Below are 21,341 nucleotides of genomic sequence, written 5' to 3' on the forward strand. Positions count from 1 at the left end.
ATTTCATGCAAATCTATGAAGAATGACCGAACGCAACTTGATGGGCATGAAATACCGTTGGACTCTCATTCAAGCTAATATCAACAAGTTTCATGCTATTCTTTCTAAGATTCAAGCATCTCCTCCAAGTGGCTATAATGACAATATGATGATAAGTATTTACTTTTTATTTGTTATTTTGATTCATAAATATATTTTTCAATTCTAATTTAGTTTTTGTTTAATTGGTAGGTTGAGGAAGCAATAAGTGCTTATGTGATGCATAATGGGGTTTGGAAGTAGATGCAATGCTATAATATGGTGAAAGACTCACCCAAATGGAAGAGGCGACAGTTGAGAAATGATTTGCATCCCACCAAAAAGTCAAAGTCAAACAGTGGGGAAGGAGGTTCATCCGTTCCAATATTAACTGCGACAACTCAACCAATGGATTATGATCCACACCAAGTTCATGGGCTTGAGGATAAGCCTCTTGGAAAGAAAGAAGACAAGAAAAGAAGGCAAAAAGAGAAAGAAGAAGGTGATTCTAAATTGGAGGAATCCGCTAAGAAACTTGATGATTTTTTGGTGGAACTTTCTAAAACCACCAAAGAAGCCTATGAATTGGAAGCTCAAAGACAATTGAAGAAAGATAAGATGGAATTCGAAAAACTTCAATTGAAGAAAAGTTAGATGGATTAGAAGCTCCAAATCTAAAAAGAAAAACTTCAATTGAAGAAAGATGCGCTCCGAGTTCGAGAAGATGAAAATGATGCGAAAATACTAGGAATGAAATTAGAAGGATTACCTGAAGACGAGCGCAAAATTTGGCAACTCAAAAGGGCAGAAATTTTACAAAAAATGAAGAATCGGCTTGGCAATATCACTGGTAGTAGTTAAAGTAATGCATAGTCTAAATTTGAGTTTGTATGTCTTTTAATTTGAGTATTTTAATTTGTCTTTTAATTAATGACGTACTTTAATTTGAGTTTGTATTTTGATTTTAATTAGAATATACTTTAATTGAATATTTTCTTTTAATTTGAGTTAAGTTACCTTAATTTAAAGTTGATACTTTTTATCATTCTAATTTTTTTTTGGCAAAGTCTACTTTGTATTTTCAAAATTCTCATATACACAAATCCTTTCATAGAAATAAACTTGGAACACAAATACATAGAAATAAACTTGTTGCACAAAATTCTTATGAAACCACAAATACATAGAAATAAACTTGGAACACAAATACATAGAAATAAACTTGTTGCACAAAATTCTCATAAAACCATAAATACATAGAAATAAACTTGGAACACAAATACATAGAAATTGGAACGATAAATAAACACAAAGTCCAAATGAAGTGCAAATAGAAATAAAAATCAAGTCTGACCACGCCGCCCACGCCTACTCCACAAATGCTCGACCAAGTCATTCTTCAATCTATCATGAACAACTTTTGAACAAACCCTCTCGACGCCAGATGCCCAACGAGATAGAACAAATTGGCGTTGATATTCAGATGCACCTTCTCTACTTGGTATTTCCAAATCAGGAATATACTGCAGGATATCCGTTTCGCGTTCATCTTCCACAATCATATTGTGTAAAATGATGCAAGCCCTCATAACAGTAGCCATGTTCTCCAAATACCATAACCTGCACGGATTCACTAAAGTAGCCCAACGCGACTATAATATACTAAACGCCCGCTCTATGTCTTTTCTAGCAGCTTCTTACTTCTTTGCAAAATGTTTGTCTTGTGCAATAGTCGGTTTAGCAATCGTTTGAATCAAGGTGGCATAATTAGGATAAATACCGTCAGCCAAGTAATAGCCCATATCATAATGATGGCCATTCACAGTGTAGTTACAAAGAATAGCTTCATCATTGACTATATCATCAAATATTGGTGAGCGGTCAAGCACATTAAGATCATCGTGAGAACCCGCTCTTCCAAAAAAAACATGCCAAATCCATGCGTCACGATCGGCAACTGCCTCCAAAATCACTATTGGTTTATGCTTATGGCCAGTGTGAGACCCTTGCCACGCGGATGGGCAATTCTTCCATTGCCAGTGCATGCAATCAATGCTTCCTAGCATTCCAGGCCATCCGCATTCCTCAGACTCTTTAAGCAAACGTTGAATATCTGCAACATTTGATTTGCGCAAGTATTCACCTCCAAAAATTCTAATAATTCCATCACAGAAATAGCGCATGCATTCATGAACAGTTGGTTCAGCAACATGTAACATATCATCTACTAGATACCTAGATCAGTTGTAGTCCCATAAGCAAGCATTCGTATAGCAGCAATTACTTTTATTTTTGGGTTAATCCCAAACTTACCCGCACTATTAACTTTTTGTTGAAAGTATGGTACATTATGATTAAGATGATTGAAAATATGAGTAAATAATGACTGACCCATACGAAATCGGCGTTGAAAGTCGTGGTCACGAAATATAGGATTTGTGCTGAAGTAGTTAGCATTTACACGAGCCAGTGTTGCCTCGTACTGATGATTCTTATATTTTCTTCCTTTCTTCAAACCACCATGTGGTCTATAAGAAGACTCCGCTTCTTGTTGACGCAATAAACTCAGACGATGTCGAACCAAAGGTAGAGCAATAGTCACTAATTTATGAGTTTTAACTGCAGTGTTATCATTTGAAGAGCTCGAGCTCGATGAAAAATCAGAAGAAGATGAATCAGAAGAAAATTAATGATCCATTGAAAAATCGTCAAGAGTTTTGGTAGTGTATTTTTTTTGCTCAAGGAGATGAGGAGTTTAGATGAGAGGGAACATGAAAAGTGAAGAGAACCTCGCATGATCAAGAGAGTTAAATGGTTATAGCACGCGGTCTTTGAAAAACCGCGTGGGCTTGGGCCTGTCAGATGGGCTTCTATGGCGCGGTTTTGGCAAAACCGCGTGGGCTAGGGCTATATTATGGCGCGGTTTATCCAAAACCGCATAGTTTGATGTCGAAAATTTGATGTTGCTCCTAAAGTTGCTTGGAGTTTTTTTGGTTTGGTGTTTTATTGGTTCAAAATTTTGGTGTTTTTTTTTGGTAGCTCTTCTAAAGACGCTCTTACATTCTCAAACTTTGCAGTTTCCAGTTACATGAATCACCACTCAAAACACATTTACAGCATATGTTTGATAGCTATAATAGTGTTCAACATCAAAAAACAAAGACAAGTCCACGACAAAAGTAGTCGGTTGGATCTGCCACAACATTAGACCCACAATACACAGGATTTCCTTTTCCACATTACAACTCCAATAACTCATCCTCTTTTAGTAGTTCTGCAATATTCTTGCAGTTACGTTCCTGTTCCGTTTAATTTAGAAGGAAATTCTGTTCTTAGTTGGGCTTAAGCGAGTGGGCATTCTAGAAGTCAAGTTCTAAACTCGACTTCAAACTTCAAACTTCAAACTGATTACTGACCAGGTTATAAAACACGCGACACACACCAATTCATGCCCAATCTAGGCTAGCCGGTCAAGGGCGAAGCAAACGTATGGTGATATACTGATATGGATCCAATTGGCGATATAAAGCACCCGGAGAGCAAGGCTTGTCATGCTTGAACGGTCTCAAATTTAGGTCATTTTTACAATTACAAGATACCATCTTGCATTCAATCTGGCACCAAATATCAAACCACTATGAATCTTGATACCTAGCTTGCTATCTGTGTGCTGTTGCTAAACAATTTTACAGATAAAGAAGTTGATGGCAAACAGCAACGGCATTATAAAACGAAGACAAATAGAAGTGTAAGATGCCAGGAACAGGTCTTAACAACATATGTTCGATAAAACAAATAAAGGCGTTCAACATTAGAAACAAAACATATCTACGATTAAAGTAGTATGGTCTGCCACTTCCATGCTGCAACCCTTCAACGTATTCAACCTCTTCTAGTAAGTCTTCAATATCCCTGCAATTGCTGTTCAATTTACAATGTAATTAGGAAACAATAAATAAAAATCAAAGAAATATAAATGGCTAAACATTCTTATTCTCCAAAAAAAAAAAAGCAGCTTAACTGTTAAATCTCCTCTAGCGAATTTTCGTTAGGGTGAACAAGAGAAGCATTTGATTAATCCATAGAATCTCAAGATGTCTAAAAATGCAAGAAAGAATCGGAACACGAAGCAGTGACAGAGTTGAGCATACAGAACCAGAGTATAGGTATATGCAACATATGAGCGAAGACTCTGCAATTTAAATATTACAAAGTTAAGTGTCTTACAAATTGCCTTCATACAAATAATTCGCATACCATGGAGTTGTAACCATGGAGTTGTAACTATATTAATGAATTATTTTCTTAGTTTTTTAGGATATAAAAGAAATAGTATTCACAACGTGCGCATGTGTCCAAGTATTCATGTGTCTGACATGGATTTTTTAAGAACAAGAGGTGTCCATTTTACTCAGTAAATATCTATCAATCGGATATTTCGAATGAGACGATTGACAGAACAAAAAGGAAGGGAAAAAAGTTGCGGGCAGCAAAAACACACATGTGATCAACAACCTAATGCCTCTATTGCTATCGCCATATACTTTCAAAATGCTCAAGTTAGATATATTCCAAATCTCCTCACGGAGTTAAGATATCATAGAAACAGCAGACGCTTACTTAACGATGAGATTAACACTGGCTCTGCAACAACGCATAACAGGAAGAAACTACTTACATAATTAATTTTAAGCCGCTTTTTACCTACCGATAGGACCCTCTGCGCACGCCCAATGGAGAAAATTATTTACCTACAGATGAATGGGCTTATCTGATACTCTGATAGGGAGGCTAGGTCTAGAGTTATCTTTTAAATGAATCTTTATATCAAAGACCATTAATACTGAGTAGTTGAGAATGCTCCCAGGCACTCACGTCAGCCCTTTTTTTTTCTCTGAGATTGACACATCAGATTTTTCATAAAAAAAGAAATTCTACGCTCTTTTTTGCCGATTTCAATTGTTCATAACCCAAAATAGATAAAAACCTCTCTCCACGCTCTTTTTTTCAATTCTACAAAACACTCCCAACTCTCCCAAAAAAAATTTATCTCTTCAAACCCTCTCTTATTCTTCTCTTCTTCTAAAATTAAACTAAGAATGGTAGAGTGATGTTAAAATTAAATGTCAGCTTCGTCATCATCAACTCCCTATTGATTAGTTCAAGCAATTTTTGAGGAGTTAGAGAGATATTTGGAATTAGGAAATCTTCATTTCTATCGGCAATTATTTATCATGGCTTTGATCTTCAAACCTTCAAACAATCTCTATCACTCACTTCCTCGAAACTCAACTTCTCATTTACTGAGAACACCATCTTTCTACACTCCAATATCCTGCTTCCGGCTTCCCCAGTCCCCAAATCAAACCCAAAGCTCAGATGACAAGTTCATTATCGTTGGTGGTTCCAAGCTATTTGGTCATGTTCACATTAGCGGGTCGAAGAACTCAACATTGGCAGTTCTTGTTGGAACTCTTTGTTGTTCTGGAAATTCAAAACTTCATAACATTCCTAATGTTTTTGACATTAGAACTATGATATTAGTTCTCGAATCATTAGGGGTTGAAGTCGATGTATATAATGGAGAGGTAACGGTTGATACCCATGGGATTCGGCTTCGCTTGAGCCATGTCGCACGCTATTGGGAAGATTCGGTGGGTTTTTTGTTGGTGGCCCGTTGCTTTGCTCGATTTGGTGAGGCAATGGTTGCACTCCCCGGTGGTTGTGACATTGGGGCTCGACCTATCGACATATCGTCCCGAGGATTCCGCGGCGCTTGGAGCTACTTGTTGAAATGAGGTGATATTCTTCAATTCCTTCTCTCGCTAAATACCCTTTAGTAGTAACAGAGTAACAACTTAATTATCTCTACAACCGGTGCAAAATCTAAACTCACTCTTAGAAGAACCAAAATAAAAAAGAACACGGATTTCTTGGTTCGCCCAATTCTAATCCATTTGATTCCGACTCGGACTCGATGCTAAGAAAACCTTTACTCCCGCAAGGCGTACTTCTTAGGAACACATCTTGCCGAATCTTAACAAGGCAATGCTTTTAGTGATGACGAGGGAAGTGGAGCTTATCTGAGTTAGTTATGCTTCGAGAAACAAATACAAGAATGACTTCCGTGATTCGGAGGATTGGAGAACCGTGAGCGTCAAGCAGAGGCGGAGGGCAATGCCACATTACAAGGCTGAGGAGACAACAAAAGTGTCGATATAGCGTGAAGATTGCCGAGGATATTCGAGATGATGCTACTAAGACTTTGATCACCTTGCATCGGCGGGGTGAGCAAATCACAAGGACTCACGAGTACATTGCTAACATTGATCGGGATCTCGGTCGGGTATGGCTATTTGTCCCATTTTTGTTGTATTTTGCCTTGTGACTAGTGAATATAAATAGTGTTGTGAATTTGTGTGTTTTGGGGTGGGGGTGAGGGGTTGAAGCGAGAATATCTGCTTGCTAAACATCTGCTGATATCTTTTTTCTTAAGAACTTACTATTAAATTGTCTAAGAAAGTTAAATTTGATATAACTGGAACCAAAACATCATTTTTGGTGACAGTATTTAACAATGTATTGCTGTTTAGCTATTATAAGATCTTCAAGTAATGAGTTTTCAGTAAAGATTGTGAACTATGCGTGTGGAGCATTAAGTATATCGACTAGCTTTGGGAATAGGGTCATTTGACCTTTTGGTGGTGATTGAGTGTTTGCCATTAATGTCTCAGCTTGACCTTTTCCTTCGCATGCTCGATATACTGGAGTACTTATCCCACACTACTACATTGTATAGAGATCCATTTTTTTTTTTTTTTTTTTTTTTGTTTTTCTGGATTCTTAGTTGCGCTTTCAGTTATTGGATAACTTAGTTGCGTGTTTCGGGGTGAGAAGCTATTGGGAAGTCTTGGTGGTATGTTTTCTAAAACATGGAAGCCTAAGAAGACTAAAGCAATTAAAGGGCCAGTAATTACGAGAGGTAATTATCAGATCACATTCAATCTTTGGACTTTACTAGCTGGAAAAGTTTCTCTTTGCTTACCTGAATACCTGTGTTGCGTTGCAGATGATTCATTTAAAAGAAGGGGAAATCACTTGGAGCAAAGGGAGAAGTTGGGACTGGCATCCGTTCCTAAGGGAAGATCGAACCCTCGAAAACCGGCATCTAAACCCACAACTGCACTACAGAAAGTTGAGGTACATCTTGGCATTGAAAGTAAAACTCACAGATAGTGTGGAGGAGAAAGTAGAGAGTGAGGTGGAGATGGAATCTGTTCAATCTGAACTGTAACAGCTAGATAAGCCTGATTCAGCTGAACAGAATGTTGATGGGGAGATAAAATCTGGAGAGTAAGACACATTAGATTCAGGAGTTGTGAAGTGAAATAATGAGGACTCGCAGTCTATGCCTATTGAAATTGTTGAAAGCAATAGATTAGAAATAGCTAGAGTGGTATCAAGAAGTGGAGAATCCGATGAGGATATCTCGTGGAAGAACCTTTAGATCGCTCCATAAAGCGAGCAGGGCCTCGAATTGGAAATAGACTCCTCTCCTGTAGATAATACACAATTAGAACTAGAATCTACCGATTCTATTTATTGAAGTAGTGATGATAATGGGGATTTGAGTGGAAGGTCAGATGTGACTGATGAAAAGGCTAAGGAAGATGGTGACCGTTCTTATGTTTTTGTCGATGGAGGAATTCTCTTGATGGGATTGTTTCGGATTTTTTGGCATTGTTTTTTTTTTTTGGTGTATTTTCAGTTATGTGAGGGTAGATGATATTAATGATGTTCAGTACTTCTACTACTTCGTCAAGTCTGAGAACAAGCCAACTGAGAACCCTCTTCTTTTTTGGATCACAGGAGGTCCTGGTTGCTTTGTTTTAACTATGGGGCGTGTGGATATTTGAATACGGTTAACATATGATGTTTCAAAGGAAAGCATGGGCTAACCCAACAATCCATTTAAGGCCACTGAAGATGGATACCAGCCATAAGCTTATGAATTTTTCTCTGTGATGAAGCATGCGGTAAGTGAAGGCAGAAATGATACCACCACCTAGGCAACCGAGAGTTGTAGCGTGAAGTGACAGCTAACTTCCAACTGACCTACTCTGAGGGAATTGATGTTGTGATTCTACTGATGTTGAGTAGCCACAAACCATCACACCTAGATGACGAGTGTGGGAGGCATTACAGACTACACTTGCGGCCACAATTGCTGCAATGTATGGTGGGAAAATCCATGCTACGTTGAAAAAACCGGCAGGGAGACAAAAAAGAGAGCCTATGGCAGTTGCACCACCAAAGATGAGATTGTGGTTCCTGCCGTGGTCCAGTGGACGACTGATTAAGATTAGGATTGGAGTGGCAAGAAATATACCCAAAGAGCCCATGAAATTGCAATCCATTCCAATTGGTGTGAACGCAGTAATTGCTAACCTTTATTGGTACCTGAAATTGGATCCGTCTATTTCAACTATATTGTTGTATTGCTATATGAATTGAAGTAACAATACGTGAATGTTGTTGCTTGGCTTTTGTTTGTTCAAAGATGATAGTTTTTCATCTTATTTACATTATTATTGACACACGAGAAATTGTGTTCTTGGCTTTTTACATTTTGATAGTCTATCGCCTATACTGCAAGGAAGTTTTCATTCAGGCAACGCCATTGCTTAGCCATTTCTTAGCTTGCAAAACTAGGTCAGGCTGTTTTTATATTTCATATGAGCAACCTTGATTTGTTTACTGATGCACTACCGTAGCCCTTAAGTGCGTTGATTACATATGCTCCACATTCTTTAGTACAGCTATTAATGTAGTAAGCCCGGCGAATGCCGGGCAAATTATCTAGTATATATTATAGCTATACCCTCTTCAATTGAGGATGCGTTTCTAGGGTGTCCACGTGTCATGGTTGATTAAGAAAAAGTAAGAGATAAAATAGGAAACAAATATTTATCTTTATCTTTAGATATATATTATAGTTATATCTTCACCGATCTATTTTTTGGAGCACTCGCAAAGACTCCAGTTTTTTCTAAACTCTATTATTAATTATAAAAAAGTAGGATATAAATAAGAAAACAATCCCAAGAGTTTCACAGAGTCGCCAACTTTTCCTAAACAATATAGCTAATTAAGGGAAAAAAAAAGGAGACAAAAAACTAAATTGCTAAAAACAATAGTTTCCACCGAATACGATTTTCCTAAAACCCTTTCGATTTGATGCGCCATCCACTGTGGGATTTAGACATTTATTCATAGTTAAGAATTCCAAAAATCACAATTCTGACCACAATAATTACGACATATTTCAATTCCTTAGATATATATTATAGCTATACCCTCACCAATCTATTTTTTAGAGCACTCTGAGAGACTCCAATTTTTTCTTAACTCTATTACTAATTATAAAAAAAGTATGATATAAATAAGGAAACAATCCCATTTAGAGCTTCACAGAGTCTCTAACTTTTCTTAAACACTATAGCTAAATACGAAAAAAAAAATCTCATCTAGAGTTTCACAGAGTCTCCAATTTTTCCTAAACAATATAGCTAATTACGAAAAAAAATATGAAACAAACAATTAAATTGCTAAAAACAATAGTTTCTACTGAAAACGATTTTTCTAAAAGCCTTTTGATTTGATGCACCATCTACTGTGGGATTTAGGCATTTATTCAGAGTTAAGGATTCCAAAAATCACAATTCTGGCCACAATAATTATGACATATTCCAATTAAATTTATGAATTTATAATTTTTCAACACTATTCAACTCTATAATGTTATACATTCGGCGGAATAACGAGATTAAGTTAAAGTGGACATTGGATTTAAATAAATTATATACCAAATCAAAACAAATTACATGTGAAAAATTAAATTACACAAAAAATAACATCACAAAATATATAATAGAAAATGAAAAAAAAATAACGGCAAAACAATAATGACAAATATTTTAAAATATATATAATACTGAATGAAAATAACGTCAAAAAACAATTAATGGGGAACCGAAAACTGGATACAAATGCATCGAACTAAACCTCAAATAATATTTAACGTGAAATCGAAAACTGGATGCAAATATAAGTATTAAACTAATCTTAAAAAGTAATTAATAGAAAATTGGAATATGGATACAACTGCATTAAACTAACCTCAAAGAATAATTATCGGGAAATCAAAACTTGGATGCAAATACATCAAACTAATATAAAAAAATAATTGTCGGAAAATCGGAAATTGGATGCAAATATATTGAATTAACCCTCAAAGATTTAATTAATGGGAAATCAGAAATTAGATGCAACTCTATTGAACTAACCTCAAAGAAAAATTAATTGTAAATTGGAAATATGATGCAAATGCGTAGAACTAATCTTAAAGAATAATTAACGGGAAATCGGAAATCGGATGCAACTCCACTGAACTAATCTCAAAAAATAAACTGGATGCAAATACATTGAACTAATCTCAAGAATAATTAACAGAAAATCGGAAACTGGATGCAAATTCATTGAACTAACTTCAAACAATAGTTAACAGGAAATCGGAAACTAGATGTACATGCAACCTTATCAAATAATAAACGAGAAATCGGAAATCGGAAACTGGATGCAAATACATTAAACTAATCTCACATAATAATTAACGGGAAATCAGAAACAGGATGCAAATGCATTGAACTGACTTCAAAGAAATAATTAACAAGAAATTGGAAACTGGATGCAGCTGTATTGAACTAACCTTAAAAACTAAATAACGAGAATCGGAAATCGGATGCAGTTGCATTGAACTAGCCTCAAAATATAAATAACAGAAAATCAGAAACTGGATGCAAATACATTGTACTAACCTCAAAACAAAGTTGGGTTATATGTTGTGGGAATGTCTCGATAAGTACAATTTTGCATTTAAAATGGTGTTTATCTTATCTCTTTCCATATGATTGAGAACTCCTTACTATTCAAGTAGCTTCAATATATATGAACTTCGCCTTATTAGACAATCTCACAAAACTTCAATTAAACTTCTATTATTAAACAACAAAATAAAGTTGAATTGAAGGGTTTTATCAAAAGTGAGTTTTTTTTTAATGGAGAGTGAGGTTTTCACATTATAAGAAATTTGGATGAGTGATCAATATAATATTAATATATAATAGTTATGTATATTTGCAAATATTTTTCAGAATAATTAATATAACAACACCCATTCGAAGATAATCTTTGAAGATTCTACATAGTGAGTCATGCATATAATTTAAAGAATAATTGATGGGAAATCGGGAACTGGATAATCTTCGATGATCCCACATAGTAAAACAAACATAATTTAATTTTTATGTCATGTTTGCAATGACACTACAGATGGATCAGTAGAAGTTGGTATTACAGACTACATTGGATAATTAAAAGAAAATCGAAAATTGGATTCAAATACATAACTGAGCTCAAAGAGTAATTAACGGAAAATTGAAAACTTTATGCAAATGCAATAAAATAAACTCAAAAAGTAATTAACTAGAAATCGGAAACTGGATGCAATTGCATTAAAGTAACGTCAGAGAATAACTAATGGAAAATTAGAAATTGGATGCAAATCCTTGAAAAATATTTAATTGGAAATTGGAAATAGTATGCAAATACATCAAACAAACCTCAAATAATAGCTAATGGGAAACTAGATGCAAATGCATTGAACTAAACTCAAAAAATAATTAACAAAAAATAAAAAACTGAATGCAACTGCATTGAACTAACCCCATAGAATAATTGGTGGGAAATCAGAAACTAAATACAAATGCATTGAAATAACTTCAAAGAATAGTTAACGGGAAATCAGAAATCGGATGTAATTGCAGCGAACTAACCTCAAAACATAAATAATCATAAACTAGATGCAGATGTATTGAACTAACCTTAAAGAGTTATTAACAGGAAATAAAAAATTGGATGCAAATGCAATGAACTAATCTCAAAGACTAAGTAACGAAACATTGAAAAATGATGAAACTGCACTGAACTAACATAAATGAATAATTAATGGGAAATTATAAATTTAATGTAACTGCATTGAACTAACCTAAAAAAATGAATTAACCTGAAAAAATAATTAACAGAAAATTGAAAACTTGATGCAAAAACATTGAACTAACCTCAAATAACAATTAACATAAAAACGGAAATTGGATGCACTGTATTGAACTAACCTCAAAGAATAATTAACTGAAAATCAGAAACTGGATGCAACTGCATTAAACTAAAATCAGCGATTAACTAATGGGAAATCAGAAATTGGATGCAAATGCATTAAAATAACCTTAAAGAATAGTTAAGTAGAAATCGGAAGCCGGATGTAACTGTATCACACTGACCTCAAAGTATAAAAAACTAGACATTAAAAACTATCAAACTAACCTAGAAAAATAATTAATGGGAAATCAGAAATTGGTTGCAGATGTATTGAACTAACCTCAAAGAGCAATTAATAGGAGATCTATAATATAATTTTTCAACTCTATAATGTTATATATTCGGCGGAATAACGAGATTAAGTTAAAGTGGACATTGGATTTAAATAAATTATATACCAAATCAAAACAAATTACATGTGAAAAATTAAATTATACAAAAAATAACATCACAAAATATATAATAGAAAATGAAAAAAAAAAATAACGGCAAAACAATAATGACAAATATTTTAAAATATATATAATACTGAATGAAAATAACGTCAAAAAACAATTAATGGGAAACCGAAAACTGGATACAAATGTATCGAACTAAACCTCAAATAATATTTAACGTGAAATCGGAAACTAGATGCAAATATAAGTATTAAACTAATCTTAAAAAGTAATTAATAGAAAATTAGAATATGGATACAACTGCATTAAACTAACCTCAAAGAATAATTATCGGGAAATCAAAACTTGGATGTAAATACATCAAACTAACCTAAAAAAATAATTGTCGGAAAATCGGAAATTGGATGCAAATACATTGAATTAACCCTCAAAGATTTAATTAATGGGAAATCGAAAATTAGATGCAACTCCATTGAACTAATCTCAAAGAAAAATTAATTGTAAATTGGAAACATGATGCAAATGCGTAGAACTAATCTTAAAAAATAATTAACGGGAAATCGGAAACAGGATTCAACTGCACTGAACTAATCTCAAAAAATAAACTGGATGCAAATACATTGAACTAATCTTAAGAATAATTAACGGAAAATCGGAAACTGGATGCAAATTCATTGAACTAACTTCAAACAATAGTTAACAGGAAATCGGAAACTAGATGTAAATGCAACCTTATCAAATAATAAACGAGAAATCGGAAATCGGAAACTGGATGCAAATGTATTAAACTAATCTCACATAATAATTAACGGAAAATTAGAAACTGGATGCAAATGCATTGAACTGACTTCAAAGAAATAATTATCAGGAAATTGAAAACTGGATGCAGCTGTATTGAACTAACCTCAAAAACAAAATAACGAGAAATCGGAAATCAGATGCACTTGCATTGAACTAGCCTCAAAATATAAATAACGGAAAATCAGAAACTGGATGCAAATGTATTGAACTAACCTCAAAACTGTCACACCCCGAATTTCGACAGAATTCGGAAAAACATTATTTGTTCCCGACTCTTCGATCTCCGAGGTGTGACGCACTCTCCACTTCCAAAAACCCATAAACAGTTTAAATGTGCGGATAATTAAAAACCAATAAGAATTTTAAACTTAAACAAAAGTCATCTTCATTACAAAAATTAACAAATGAAAATGCAAATAACCTTATCTCAACTGAAAATCTATATCACTTCAAAGGAAAACAAAGCCTATCTTGAAAAGTGACGCTAACGCCAATCACAAGCAGCAACCAACCTTCTTCAATACTAAACCTGTCAAGACTTATCAGCTATGTTCATTTAATGAACACACCCGATAAGCAAACATGCAAATCGGGTCAGCATTATAAAAATGCTGGTGTGAGTAGCTCTAAAATACAACATATACTTATACATATATTTACACAATCTATAAGACAGTTAGTTCCTCCACCGAGGCGCCTTAACTCCCAACAACTAATACGACATTCTTAATTACAATAGGTAAGGCAGGTAGTTCCTCCACTGAGGCGCCTTAACTTCCAACAATTAATACAACATATCATACGCATAATAAAAAGGCATTTAGTTCCTCCACGAGGCGCCTTAGGTTATAACTAAACTACTAACCAGCCAAACATATACAATCATCTATCTAGAGATATATCATTAACCAACTTATTACCATAATTATATTATTTAAGGCTTTCTTTGTGTGTCCCTAAAATTCACGTCGTATCTATGTCTTACCTAGTTTCCCTGGCTACCACAATCGTTACCCAACGCCGAACATGTACATCCACATGCCTCCCCTTACATAATGTACCACTCCATGCGTAACCCGACGGCGGGATGCCGGACACACCGTAAATCCTCACACGGAAGCCATTATGTAAGTAATGCCACTATTCAAAGATAAAATATCGCTGGCGTCTCGTTCTATTTTGCTGAACGGAATAATCAAGCCACTATTAAATTTCACGATTGCCTAACACATGGGTCAATCAACATCTTATATATACAACATCTTATATATCACATACGCCCACACAGGGTAGATCACATGAGTTGTGGTAGTCAGGTTCTAGGATTTTCGTTACGTAATTTATTCAGGTGTCATACATCTATGACTCATAAACATTCTACTATATCACGTGCAGGTCAAATACCTTATTGCACTAAACCACAATATTTAGAAATATCTCAATTATATCTCATAACCACTTTCATTCTTTCACGTGCCAATATATTATTGCACTACACCATAATCCCGTGGGAAATAACCACAAATACTCTACTAGCATCTCACAGATAAAATAATGGAGTGTCTATACATTTATTTCTCCAAAACTATTGCATTTATATATATATATATATATATCCCAACATATTATATAATGTCACAATATCAACGTCAAATCTTAATTAGATTATGACCACCAAATTTATACAAGCTTCCACAGCATTTCAACATTTGATTTGTTCATACAATTTACAACATAAAATGTAGCACAGTTAAACAGTTCACAGTCCACAATCAAAGCCCAATATATATATGTTTTACACCCTACTCACGTCAAATCTTAATTAGATAATGACAAACAACGTTATATAATGTTCGACAATATTTTATTATTATATTTGTCCATATTCTTAAATATAGGAAAAACTGGAAACAGTTAACATTCCATAGTAAACGGTCAAAGGTCAAAGTCAACACGTCATGGTCAAAGGTCAAAGTCAACACGTCATGGTCAAAGTCAAACTGTCGTTTCCATGTTCGACAGGTTCAGGGTCATAGCCATGGTTCATGACTAAGGTCAAAGGTGCATAGCTCATGGGCTCATGACCAAGGTAATGGTTCGGACCCAATTGGCCAAGCCCAAACCTTAGAACCCGAAAGTCTAAACATTTAAAGACCAAATAGATCTATTTTAAGTTATATGGACCGGCCCCAAAACTAACTTAAAACTGGTCCAAAGAAAAGCAATTAGTTCTAGCCCAAACTAAACCAAAACTGGTCCACAACTTAATCTGGAACTGGCCCAACACACTACTAGATTTTGGCCCAAAACAAAACAAAGAGAACTGGCCCAAAACTTAACTTAAACTGGGCCCAAACTAAACCAAATAAAACCGGGCCCAACAACTAAAACAAAACCGGGCCCAACAACTAATAAGCTAAGGCCCAAAAACCGAAACCCATTGGCTTTGGCCCAAGCCCAAGCCCCAGGCCCAGCCGGCCAACAGTTCACCTTCTTCTCCAATTCTCTTCCTCCAGCAGCCTCCACCACCACCAAAATCGACCACCACCATCTCCACTCGACCACCCATTTTGACCCCGCGATTTCGAACCCCGCGACAACCCCTACCACTTTTACAAAAGCCAAAATCCTATAAGCATTTAAATCAACCTCTTCATCAACCTAGATCTGTAAATTTCGGCCACCATTAATGGTGCCTCAAGCTTTAACAGCTGCCCCCTCACTCTACTACACTCCCCCCACTTCAACCAATCATCCATTCACCACACCAACAACCGAAAAACAGCTAACACATTTTTACTGGAGTGTTTAGGGCAAGCCGCCATTAACAACTTCCAAGGTTTAGCAACCCCCATCCTTCAGTACACGACCCAATCACAGTTAAATCAACAACAACCACAACAGTGTATAAGTCAAACAATGTACAAGGACGACTCTGAGCTCGCGCCGCCATTAATGGCCTCCAAGCTTCGACAGTTTAATACAAATCCGAAATTTAACAAGGTTTAATGATACAAATGGCACGAAGTCCAATATAATAGGAAAATGAGCAGTATAAAAAAAACAGAAACAATAGACCGTATACACCGACATACGAAAACTACAAATCCGGTGAAATAGCAAAATAGCTACTCATTTTAATGAACAGCTCGACGAATTCCTCCTAGCCCGAATCGTCGCGCTCCAACGCTCGAGCAAACAAGTTTCTAGCTCTGCCTCTATTTTTAATATTTTTATTATCTTCAAAACCCTATTCTCTAGAACAATATGTTTATATACTTGGGTTCGAAACCCAAGCCAAACACAGACTCGGGCCCAGAAATCAGGCCCAGAAATCTCAAATCCAATCCGATGAATTTTTTAAATAAATAATTAAGTTAATTAATAAATAATTAAATATGTATTTTAAAAATACGGGCGTTACAAAAACATAGTTGGGTTATATGTTGTGGCAATGTCTCGATAAGTACAGTTTTGCATTGAAAATGGTGTTTATCTTATCTCTTTCTATATGATTGAGAACTCCTTGCTATTCAAGTAGCTTCAATATATATGAACTTCGCCTTATTAGACAATCTCACAAAACTTCAATCAAACTTCTATTATTAAACAAGAAAATGAAGTTGAATTGAAAGGTTTTATCAAAAGTGAGTTTTTTTTTAATGGAGAGTGAGGTTTTCACATTATAAGAAATTTAGATGAGTGATCAATATAATATTAATATATAATAGTTATGTATATTTGCAAATATTTTTCAGAATAATTAATATAACAACACCCATTCGTAGATAATCTTTGAAGATTCCACATAGTGAGTCATGCATATAATTTAAAGAATAATTGACGGGAAATCGGGAACTGGATAATCTTCGATGATCCCTCATAGTAAATCAAGCATAATTTAATTTTTATGTCATGCTTGCAATGACACTACAGATGGATCAGTAGAAGTTGGTATTATAGACTACATTGGATAATTAAAAGAAAATCGGAAACTGGATTCAAATACATAACTGAGCTCAAAGAGTAATTAACGGGAAATTGGAAACTTTATGCAAATGCAATAAACTAAACTCAAAAAGTAATTAACTAGAAATCGGAAACTGGATGCAATTGCATTAAACTAACGTCAGAGAATAACTAACGGGAAATTAGAAATTGGATGCAAATCCTTGAAAAATATTTAACGGGAAATTGGAAATAGTATGCAAATACATCAAACAAAACTCAAATAATAGCTAATGGGAAACTGGATGCAAATGCATTGAACTAAACTCAAAAAATAATTAACAAAAAATAAAAAACCGAATGCAACTGCATTGAACTAACCCCATAGAATAATTGGTGGGAAATCAGAAACTAAATACAAATGCATTGAAATAACTTCAAAGAATAGTTAATGGGAAATCAGAAATCGGATGTAATTGCAGCGAACTAACCTAAAAACCTAAATAATCATAAACTAGATGCAAATGTATTGAACTAACCTTAAAGAGTTATTAGCAGGAAATCAAAAATTGGATGCAAATGCAATGAACTAATCTCAAAGACTAAGTAACGAAACATTGAAAAATGATGAAACTGCACTTAACTAACCTAAATGAATAATTAACGGGAAATTATAAATTTGATGTAACTACATTGAACTAACCTAAAAAAATGAACTGAAAATCGAAAACTTGACGCAAAATATTGAACTAACCTCAAATAACAATTAACATAAAAACAAAAATTGGATGCAACTGTATCGAACTAACCTCAAAGAATAATTAACTGAAAATCAGAAACTGGATGCAACTGCATTAAACTAAAATTAGAGATTAACTAATGGAAAATCAGAAATTGGATGCAAATACATTAAAATAATCTTAAAGAATAGTTAAATGGAAATCAGAAACCGGATGTAACTGTATCACACTGACCTCAAAGTATAAATAACTAGAAATTGTAAACTATCGAACTAACCTAGAAAAATAATTAACGGGAAATCAGAAGTTGGTTGCAGATGTATTGAACTAACCTCAAAGAGTAATTAATAGGAGATTAGAACCTGGATGCAAATGCAATGAACTAATCTAAAAGACTAATTAACGAAACATCAAAAACTGGATGCAACTGTATTGAATTAACCTTAATGAGTAACAAATGGGAAATCATAAAGTGGATGCAATTGCACTGAACTAACCTCAAATAATAATTAACGGGGAATCGGAAACTTGATGCAATTATTGCATTGAACTAACCTCAAAAAATAATTAATGAGAAATTGGAAACTGGATAGAACATATTACATTGAACTAACCGTAAAGAATAATTAATGGAAAATCAGAAACTTGATGCATATGTATTGAACTAATAACCCTAAAATATGTTTGTATTACATGTAGGGGGAATGTCTCGACAAATATAGTTTTGTATTATAAATAATGTTTATCATAATTCTTTTATTATGATTGGAAATGTCTTGCTCTTCAAGTAGCTTCAATATTATTTTTGCCACATTTGACATTCTCACAAAACTTCAATGAAACTTCTATTATTAAACCTAACAACAAAAAGAAGTCGATAGGTTTTATCAAGGTATGGTGCTTCCTTTTTATAGAGAGTGGTGCAAGAAATTTGAATGAGTGATTAATATAATTTTCATATCTCATAGTTATACATAGTTAACTAACTATGCATATATGCATAATTGATAATATTTTTTTAAAATAATTTAATATAAGGGCACCCGTTCGTAGGACGGGTTCGAAAGCTAGTATATATATTATAGCTCTACCCTCTTCAATTGAGGAAGCGTTTCTAGAGTGTCCACGTGTCATGGCCAATTAAGAAAAAGTAGGAGACAAAATAGGATTTATATATATATTAGAGTTCTACCCTCTTCAATTGAGGAAGCGTTTCTAAAGTGTCAATGTGTCATGACTAATTAAGAAAAAGTAGGAGATAAAATAGAAAACAAATATTTATCTTTATCCTTAGATATATATTATAGTTATACCCTCATAGAGACTCCAGTTTTTTCTAAACTCTATTACTAAATATAAAAAAGTATGATATAAATAAGGAAACAATCCCATATAGAGTTTTACAGACTCTCTAACTTTTCCTAAACACTATAGCTAATTACGAAAAAAACAATCTCATCTAGAGTTTCACAGAATCTCCAATTTTTCTTAAACAATATAGCTAATTACGAAAAAAAAAGAGACAAAAAACTAAATTGCTAAAAACAATAATTTCCACCGAAAATGATTTTCCTAAAACCCTTTCGATTTGATGTGCCATCCACTATGTGATTTAGACATTTATTCAGTTAAAGATTCAAAAAATCACAATTACGGCCACAATAATTACGACATATTCCAACTCTTTAGATATATATTATAGTTATTCCCTCACTAATCTATTTTTTTTGGAACACTCGCAGGAACTCCAGTTTTTTCTAAACTCTATTACTATTTATAAGAAAATAGGATATAAATAAGAAAACAATCCCATATAAAGTTTTAGAGAGTCTCTAACTTTTCCTAAATACTATAACTAATTATGAAAAAATAATCCCATCTAGAGTGTCACACAGTCTCCAACTTTTCCTAAACAATATAGCTAATTACGAAAAAAAAAATATGAGACAAAAAACTAAATTGCTAAAAACAATAGTTTTCACCGAAAATGATTTTCCTAAAACCATTTCGATTTGATGCGCCATCCACAATGGGATTTAAATATTTATTCATAGTTAAGGATTACAAAAATCACAATTCTAGCCACAATAATTACGATATATTCCAATTAAATTATAAATTTATAAATTTTCAACACTATATATATATATATATATATATATATATTTGATGTAACTGCATTGAACTAACCTCAAAAAATAATTAACAGGAAATCGGAAACTGGATGCAAATGCAAGCATTAAACTAATCTTAAAAAATAATTAATAGAAAATCGGAATATGGATACAACTGCATTAAACTAGCATCAAATAATAATTAACGAGAAATCAAAACTTGGATGCAAATAAATCAAACTAATATAAAAAAATAATTGTCGGGAAATCGAATCTGGATGCGAATGCATTGAACTAATCCTCAAAGATTAAATTAATGGGAAATCAAAAACTGGATGCAACTGCATTGAACTAACCTCAAAGAAAAATTAATTATAAATTGAAAATATGATGCAAATGTGTGGAACTAATCTTAAAGAATAATTAATGGGAAATCGAAAACCGGCTACAACTGCACTGAACTAATCTTATAAAATAAACTGGATACAAATACATTGAACTAACCTCAATAAATAATTAACAAGAAATTGGAAACTGGATGCAAATTCATTAAATTAATATCAAACAATAATTAACGGAAAATCGGAAACTAGATGCAATGCAACCTTATCAAATAATAAACGAGAAATCAAAAACTGTATGCAAATGCATTAAACTAATCTCACAGAATAATTAACTGAAAATCAGAAACTGGATGCAAATGTATTGAGCTGACCTCAAAGAACAATTAACAAGGAATTGGAAATTGGATGCAAATGTATTGAACTAACTGTAAAGAATAATTAACGAGAAATCGAAAACTAGATGCAACCGCATTGAACTAACCTAAAAAAAAAATAACGGGAATCAGAAATTAGATTAAACTGCATTGAACTAACCTCAAAATATAAATAACGGAAAATCAGAAACTGGATGCAAATGCATTGAACTAACCTCAAAACATAGTTGGATTATATGTTGTGAGAATGTCTCGATAAGTATAGTTTTGCATTTAAAATTGTGTTTATCTTATCTCTTTCCGTATGATTGGTAACTTCTTGCTATTCAAGTAGCTTCAATATATATGAACTTCGCCTTATTAGACAATCTCACAAAACTTCAATTAA

General features: G+C 33.8%; 1 pseudogene; it reads left to right on the forward strand.

The window, feature by feature from the left end:
• The first annotated feature begins 2,377 nt into the window (after positions 1-2,377).
• LOC147483105 (SNAP25 homologous protein SNAP33-like) lies at positions 2,378-7,934 on the forward strand (annotated as a pseudogene).
• The last annotated feature ends 13,407 nt before the right edge of the window (positions 7,935-21,341 follow it).

This window comes from Coptis chinensis, chromosome 8 (genome assembly GCF_015680905.1).
Source record: "Coptis chinensis isolate HL-2020 chromosome 8, ASM1568090v1, whole genome shotgun sequence".
NCBI classification, from domain to species: domain Eukaryota; kingdom Viridiplantae; phylum Streptophyta; class Magnoliopsida; order Ranunculales; family Ranunculaceae; genus Coptis; species Coptis chinensis.